The following is a 9,180-nucleotide window of genomic DNA, read 5'->3' on the forward strand; positions in this document are numbered from 1 at the left end:
TTAAGAACTTATCGAAATTTATTTTTTTACTAAACATTATTCTTAATGATGTAAGAACATTATTTTATTTGCTGTGCCACAGTAGTATTTTATACATTATTTTCTAACTGATATTAAACTACGTCATAGTGAGATTTTACTAAGTTTCATTTTGACAAGGTCACTGGTAACAGCGCCCCCGAGAGGCTTATGGAGATTGTTATTGTTCAATGTTTCATTATAATGTATACGTGAAGATATGAAGAGTCTAAAAGTATAAAAATAAAAATTAAGATTTTATCTTTTATCAGGCAATGAACAATTGTTGAACAGCTAGATCAGTTCTTTATAGTGCGTCCATATTCTTTTGGCTATTCTAACAATATTAAGTTAGCCGCATAGAATAGTGTACAAAAAGCCTGAGTAACAAAGTAAAAATTTAAAGTTAAAAATAAAGATAATGCATGCTGTATGTAAATAATGAAATATTAGATTTTATGAATAAGTAAATCGAACATATTCGTACAGTGCTGTACTGCTTATACAATGCTGTGCGTGGAATACTTTGTGGAATTGCAAAGACGTCGATGCATCGGCATACGACGTGTTGAAGGACAAGTTCGTTTATAAATAAATCTCACAATATTAATAAAAGTGGATGAGAATATACAGTATGCAAAAAAAGTGCGTACTCTGAATAACTTTTCATCTAATGGTCGGATTTTCACATACTAAGATTCGATCTCAATGCTTCGAGAAACTCAACTTACATAAAATACAAAGTTTACATATAATGCGAAATTTTAACAAAATCGGAAAAATACTTTCTAAGTTACCCAATTTTCTAAGTTACCAAGGTCGTATATTTAAAATTGAATTTTTCGATATCTATTTCATTGATTTTTTTTCAAGTTTTATATTTTGCCATTTAACATTACATTCTTTAAAATGAAGTAAAAATTTGTTTACTTTACAAATGAACGAATTTCGATTGTTATTAAGCAAAATAATAAAAAAAATAATCTTTGAGTAAAAAAAGTTTAAAATTGTATGCAAAAATTCTTCGATTCGCTTAAAATATTCTCGAGATAGGCGAAATGCAAAAAAAGTAAAATTAACATTGAGAGGACCAAACTGTTGATCACATTTTGAGGATGAAGAATCCAAATTAGTTAAAAAGCGTATGTTTATTTACAGAAAGTATGTTTTTGTATCTGATTTCAAAACATAAAATAGTATCTGCACTCATTAATTTACATATTTAAAGTTATCCCTACATTCCACTATGATTAAATCTTAATGCATGAAAATCCGATCATAATCTATTATATATAATTCTCTTACGTGGCTCCCAAATTTTGACTGTATTTCTTTTCCGCCCGTGGCAACGTTTACTTTGTTTTGAAAACACCAAAGCATTCTGTCTTTTAATGATGTGTTTCTGATCTAATATATATAATTCTCTTACGTGGCTCCCAAATTTTGGCTGAAGTACTTTGTACAACTAAATAAGATTCTTTTCACAACAGTTAAATATTTACTTTATTTTCTTCATTCATAGAGAAAACAGTCGGCAAAGAATTCTGTTAGGTTAAAAAACATTTCGCTAAAAAAATAACGAATTCTAAAAGAAATAAAAATAAACAACTTAAAAAATAAAAATGCTGTTGCCAGCCATAGAATTTTTTGAAAGTTAACTTAGCAACATAAATCAAAATGACATAGAAGCGCAACTAGATCAAAATTATGATACCTGAGCGCTTGACGTAACAAATCCTTCAATTCTAAAAGTGTTGTATCGCCAAATGCCCAAATTAACAATTGTGTTCTTAAAGAAATTCTATAAAAAGTTTTAAATAAACAACCTACTTCTACAACTGCTTCTTGAAGAACTTGGCTCATTGATTAAAAATATTGTTTTAATTTTACAGTACTAACTTTACTTCTACTTTCATTATTGCTATGACCCTCTTTCATTACATTTTACAACTTCATGCTAAATTTGAGGACTTTAAGTTGTTTTGTGGTTGAATACTGACATTTAGAAATGTGTACATAAAAAAAATAATATTTAGAGGTTAAGAGTTGCCTCAGAAAAATTTGAATTGTTGACATTGAACTTAACAATGGAAACAATCGTTTTTGTGAAAAATTGAATTGTATTGTTGACATCAAAACTAAAAATATTGTGTTTCAACTTAACAATACTACCTTAATTTATACTTTAGAATTGCCTCGGAGAAATTTGAATTGTTAGCAATGACTTAAACAAAAAGTTTTATTTTAACTGACAAATACTATATTATAATTTTAACTTTTTCTATGACTATACTCATTTTCTTACTCTTTTCTTTGTTTTTTATACATTTTATTTTTTTGTGATAAAATAAAAAACTTATAGTAGTTCTGCTTCTGAACACTGATGAAAACACAAAATGATGGGCTTTATCAACAATAAAAAATATATACATTTATTTTACAAATTCCATATTATTTAAGTGGCGCCCTTCAGAGAATTAAAAATACAAAATTGTCTTCATCAAAGCCGATTCTTTACATCCGGCGTTCAGTGGCAGACTACTATTTCATATTGTTTTACAACACATGGCTTTAGTCCTCTGGTGGAAAAGACTTTAAAACAAAACTTACAACAGTTACTTTTCTCAACAAATAAAATTTAGAATAGTGTGATTAAGAAAAATATGTGAACTGTTTGCAATTTCAAATTAATATTGAAATGTACAGGTTTAGAATTTTCTACAGTGAAAAGTTTTCGAAACTTCAGTATTCAAAAAAGTATACAAAAGCTAGACGTTAAGAATGTATCCAATGAGCGAGCAAAGCGAGCATTGGATTGCGAAGCAATCCGAAATGAACTGCGAAAGCAGTTCCGGGGGTTGGTGAGCGTTAGCGAGCAGGGGGCGAAGCCTCCTAGTATTAAAAGTTATTCAAAATGTTCTGTATTCTTTTTGTTTTCTACACTGTACATATTACCGTGACTTAGCACTCCAGACTATAAGAGATCAATAAAGGTAGATAAGTAGTGGCATTTGTGAAGGAAAAAAATTTTATTTCTCCGCAAAAGATCTTAGTTTAGTCGCATTTTAATATAAAACATTGTTTCATTTTATTAGTCTTTAAATTTTGAAATAATAAGAAATAAAAAAAAACTGTCTTTGAGTGTTGTTTGAAGGGGAGTGCTCTTAGCAACAGACAGCCAACGAGTAAGAAAACATTTTTTTTTTATAAAATGCAATCGTTTTAGTTATTAGTGAAGATTCTGCACAAGTCATCTGATAAAATAAAATTCACTTACAAAATTAATTTAAAAAAATTCTCACCCAATAGAAGTAAAAGAAATACTCCCCCCAAAATACACAGTTCTTTAGAATCGATTAAGCAACTTTCTTTGGATAGAAAGAAGATTTAATGGCCAACTTGAAGAGTAATCTTTCAGCATAGACAGTGGTGAAATGCTTTTATAAGAAAAATAAAACCGAATCTTTTTTTTTTTACATTTGAATATACACATGATTAGATTTTCGTAGAAAATGAATAAAAAGAGAATTAAACCGTAATTGAAGAAACAGTGCAAGACTCTTATGTATTTCGTAAAAATATATTTCTCTTTTATGTTCCCTTAGACAATTTTTCACTTTTATTGAACCACCAGCTGAATACTCGTTCATCGTAGGGGATAAAATAAATAGGAAATAATAAATCAGTAATAATCAACAATTGAAAATATTAGTAACAGTATTAATTAACAATATGAAATCATGCACAAAATTGAAATTCATGTATAGACACAATTAATTAAGCTCTAAACAATTGCATTTTTTTTCTCTTTGTTACCTTCCCCTGTGGTTTAATGATTATAGTAAGCAGACTATGTTTTTAGTAGCTCATTTCTTCAAAATTAATAATTATATTCAATAATTATATTCTGTATAATTTAGCATAATGTTATTGCTTGAATTCAACGCCTGATAGTCTAGTCAAAAATTACTATAATCAACAATTTTCTCTGGTACCTATCACTTATGGCATTTCCGTTAACTTTATGTTATCAGATTAAGAAAATCATGTTCATCACGGTTAAATTTACTTTTTAAATGTTATTTTTTACTAAATATTCGGTATTATGAACCATAATTTCAATACTAAATATTCGGTAATAAGAATTCATTATTTAAAATTCATTACTATATATTCGGTAATAAGAATAAGATCAGATGAGCCATATGAACGGAATCGTTAATACATATATCGCTAACACATGAATGGAACAATTACAAAATGTTTAGTTTAAATACAGTAAATTTTGGATTTATTAACCAGAATTATGAGTTTTTTTCGTATGCATGATTAGCAAACGGTACCGCAATTTTACCACAACTTTTTCTCTGTGTAGTTTAAAATAACTTATTAATAGAATGCCTGCAAATCACGTGGAATGTGTATCTAGATCCTGATCGGTTGTTACAACGTGGCATTTATTTATGTTATCAACTGTTCTATACATTCTATTTCGAGTAAGCCAAGTCCGTCAAGTATCAATTCTTTTAAGCGACACATTCTGTATTATTTCACAAAGATTTAAATTTTTTTTATTATATATTTCTTCCTTAACACAAAGACTCGCAAACAGCCATGTAGAGCATAAACAAACTGATTATGCTGGTTATGAAGTTGCCAGGTTAAACATATCACGATTATTATAAAATACATAAAAAATAATAAATCTAAGTTAAGTTAAAGATGTTGAAGAGAAAGAATTATATTTTAGAAAATTCTACGTGCGATACGATAGTGTATTTAATTAACTTCTCGTAAACTAGCATTTTAATTTATGTGGATAAACTTAGCTCCACTTTAACACGCCATCTTGTTTAAAAATTATCAGTTGGCGCTGAGCTAGAATACGTATTTATGTATAAGTGATCGTCTTCTTCTTTGGTTGCAAGTACATAATTGTAATCAATGCTAGTGTTAATGCAATATTTAGTTAAGTTGTTAGTGCAATGATTAATTTAAATAAGTCAATCAACCGCAACATTTCAACTCACTGGCTACAAAAACTGAATAAATTGATGTCGGTCCTCTTGTCGTAGGATTGTTCTAATAGTCCAATTGGATAGGTTTTCAATTCCAGCCAATATATGTTTCTCAAAATATCACAGAATTCTTTTCTTTCTTTGATATTCTTGTTTAGATTAAAATCACCGGCCGTGACTGTAATTATGTAGAAACAAATATCATCTGCATTTTTTATTTGATCTTGTTACGGCGTTTTTTTTTCTTTATTATTATTATTAATAATAATAAGGCTTATAGTAGCCGAATTTTTCATGGCATTTACAATTCTTTATTTGTATTGCATCATTCAACTCTTCAATGCGTTGAAGTTGATCCAGTCGATTAAGTTCATTTAGATGAAAGTGTGCGGACTTAAACCAAGAACTATTCCCATTTTCCTTAATTGGTAAAATTTATTTTGCCAAAGGTAGTCTTTGAGGACAATCACGGTTGTTTTCTAGCAAATATCTAGAATGCTCATTATTCTCTCTGTCTTCTGCAAAGTTAAACTTAAGTTAACTTCGCATAAAATATTTGCCATTTGCTGCCCTAACTTATAGCTATATAATAATTTTCTGTGTTTTAATTATTATTTGACTGAATTTGCGGAGTAATTCACCTTTGTTAAGTTCTGCTAAGGTTTCGTACTCGGCGAGCTCTTACTGATAACTATAAAAATATCTGGCAAGTGCGATCACCAGAAAATAGCAACAATAGTACTGGATGAACAGCAATTGCGAACTTTCAAGACATGCAGTGACCTTAATAGAATAAGTTGAACCAAATAATTAGAATTCTTAGACTTTTTCACAGTAGTTTGGTTGCACGTGTGCAGAAACATGGTTCTATTGAACACCTTATTAAAAGTGTAGCAAATTGGCTCTATTTTCAGCTTGAAAGTACTAATATTCCGGTTAAAAGTTGGACCAATTTTCTTAAGAGTGTATTTATCATAATTTAATATTCTAAAAAACAGTTGAGTTAGTTGTTATATAGTGGGTTACTACTTTTGTTATATTTAGATAATCCGACAAAAAAATACCCAAACGCCTTAAAGCTTCTCTCAGACAATACTAGCCACCTAGTATCAGAGAATGCTAAATACAGAGAAAATTGATTTGACCTTTGAAGAATAAAATGTTTTTTTAGTAAAATTCTAATTCCTATCAGGAAAAAAAATCAAACAATCTTGCGTTCTTTGTCTAAAGTATACACACTTCTTTTGACTCAATTTGATTAAGTCCTTTTCTTCAGATTGAAAGAAAATTTAACAGCTGACTTTAAAAGAATTCGTGCATAGATGGTGGTGAAATATTTTCTAAGAAAGATAAGACCAAGTAAATCGTATGTTTTACCATTTGAATAGACTCGTGATTAGATTTCAGCAGAAAGAGAAAGAAAAAAAAGCAATGAATAAAGAATGGAACTGAGAAATGGAGGGATAAAAACTTGTGGTTTTTAATACGTTTCTGAAATTTTTTTATTTATCCTTATTTAAAGTATTCTTTTCTATCTCTTTCTTTTATCATCCTCCATAAAACTGTCTTAGATTTCACGATTTCAACTCATACCACTTTTTTTAATAATTCTATACCCATTTATTTTCGTTTTTATATACGTTTCATATTTTACAAATTTTTATTCCCTTGTTATAGTAACTGTTAGTGCTTTGAATTCGCAATTTATTGGCGTTCTTTCGATAAGGAAATCTCTCCAAATTTCTAATGCCTAAAAAAATGGATTCTTTGTATATAAACTAAATTTGGCATATGATAATAGACCTTTTCTTAAGTAGTTAAATGCAGTAATAATACAGGGGAAATAGTTTTGAAAGATGGTGTTTTTGCCTATTTTGAACAGTTAAATGTTACCCTTCCCCCGAAGTAAACTTTAGCCACCAACTCAAATTTACTTAGAAAGTGGGGCGAAAGAGATGTAAAATAAAGGTTTGCTATCTACACAAGTGAGAAATTAGGTTTAATTTTTATGTAATTTTTATGTAATTTTTATGTTTCAGTACTTCTATTTTTATATTTTTGATCCGAAAGATTTTTCTAACTATTTTAATTAGAGGGAATTTTTGGTTTACATTTAAAATCTACTTTCATATGTTTCAAGAAATTACCACTTTTTCTTAACTTTCTACCATGTTTTCTCGTTTATTATTTGTGGAACAAATCTCACAACAGAAATTTAGTTCACTTCCAGACTATTTCTTTTTATTTTATTTATAACCGGCGTAGAACAGCAAGCGCAATTCTGAGTTTACAACTATCAATGTTCAACTCCGTATCCTTATAGGCAAGCTGAAACCAGAAGACATGAGAGAAAAATACCCAGAAGACAAGGGAACTTCTAGATCACACATTGAGAAAAACTAGCCTAAGTGGAGAACTTTTTGATGGAACCTAACCCGAATTCTGCAAGAGGATTCTAACCCTTAGTCCGTCCACCAATGAGGAAATTTTAAATCCGCACAATTGTCTGAACGAGCAGGGAGCAGAATTCGTATCAACCAGACACCATTTGGATTCGAGCTTGGATCACCTCTTTGAGGGGCAATAGCTCTCTTCCCTGAGCCACCACGGTTCACTTTATTGACTATTTTATATTTTATTTTACAACCTGCGTTGAACAGCTGACAAAATTCTGAGTTCAGGACTATCAATGTTCAACTCCGCAGCGTTGTAGTTTTCCGACTTATAAGAAAATTCAAACCGAGTTCCCTTGGGGCAGGGATAGCCTGGTCGGTAGGGCGCTGGGCTCATGTCCAAGAAGTCGTGGGTTCGATCCTCGCCGGCCGAAGACTCCCCGTGTAGTAAATGGTGACTGATGCACGTTAATTCTGTCCAGTCTCAAAGTCCTCCATGTTCCCACAGCAAATCAATACCTCTGGGGGTACTGATCCAGGAGTTTCCTCGTCTTCTGGATTGGTTCAAAATTACAAGGCTACGGAGTTGAACGTAAGTAGTCGTAAACCCATGAAATTGGATCGGCTGTTCAACGACGGTTATAAAATAAAATAAAAACCGAGTTCCCTTGCTTCTCTATGTAACGCAAAAGGGGATTAGCTACCGTTAGTTAAGAGGTCGTTAAAAAGTCCTCCAAGGACGGCAAATTTCTTCCATTATTTGATCCAATAATTACCTTGTCCTCTGGATTGGGTTCAAAATTACAAGGTTACGGAGTTGAAAATTAGAAGTTGAAGCCCCAAAATAAGGTCGGCTGTTCAACTACGGTTGTAAGAAAAAAAATCTTACTGAAGCTTTAAGCTGAAAGAATTTAAATCGCAACTAGGAGGCTTCGCCCCCTGCTCGCTGGCGCTCGCCAACCCAATATGAAATAGTAGTATGCCACTGAACGCCAGATGTAAAGATAATATAACAAAACGTGGAATAGTAAAGCGCTCAATTCAAAATAAAATAGCAATAGCATAACACTTCTCATTTCCGCCAATGTAAAGGAACTATTTCAGTACTCATAACCAACCAACCGTTTTTTTCTCGGTGACAATCGGAGATAGATATACATATGATGCTCACTGCATGCTCTTGCGCGCCGAAGCCTTCAATTAAAACGTATTAGCGTTTTATGTAACATGAATTAGCCATATGATTCTCACTACGTGCTCTTGCGCGCCGAATCCTATCAATTAAAAATGAAAACTGTTGCCAGCGCGAGAAAAGAAATATCATCGGTTTTATTGATACATACGTACGTATTAGCGTTTTATATAATAAGATAGATAGATTTTTCTCATCGCTACTAATGGATTTTTTCGCCAGTCAAAATGTTTACCAATTTTCGTTATAAGCAAGTCTACAGGCACAACATTTAATATGAAGAAAATTATTAAATGATGACATTTTTATATTGTTAATTTTTTTTTTAGTTTACTTGTTAAACATGTTTTTTAAATGTGTTTAGGTGTTTAAAAAGCGTGTTTTTTAGTGTAGACTAAAAGGGAAAAAATTAATTTGTATCTTTCGTGCACGTAAAATTAAAGATGTGGTTCACTTCAGTTTCACAATATGATGGTACCCCATCCAAAACTGCCCCATCATTTTCGTTCTATGGGTAATTTATTTTCACATTTTTGCTCCCAAATATGGATTTAAAATG

General features: G+C 30.8%; 1 protein-coding gene across 2 annotated transcripts in view; it reads left to right on the plus strand.

Moving 5' to 3' along the window:
* Nucleotides 1–9,180, plus strand: part of LOC107437431 (uncharacterized) — a 418,583-nt gene that overhangs the window by 303,472 nt on the left and 105,931 nt on the right. The window lies entirely within an intron of this gene.

This window comes from Parasteatoda tepidariorum, chromosome 7, assembly GCF_043381705.1.
Source record: "Parasteatoda tepidariorum isolate YZ-2023 chromosome 7, CAS_Ptep_4.0, whole genome shotgun sequence".
Classification (NCBI taxonomy): domain Eukaryota; kingdom Metazoa; phylum Arthropoda; class Arachnida; order Araneae; family Theridiidae; genus Parasteatoda; species Parasteatoda tepidariorum.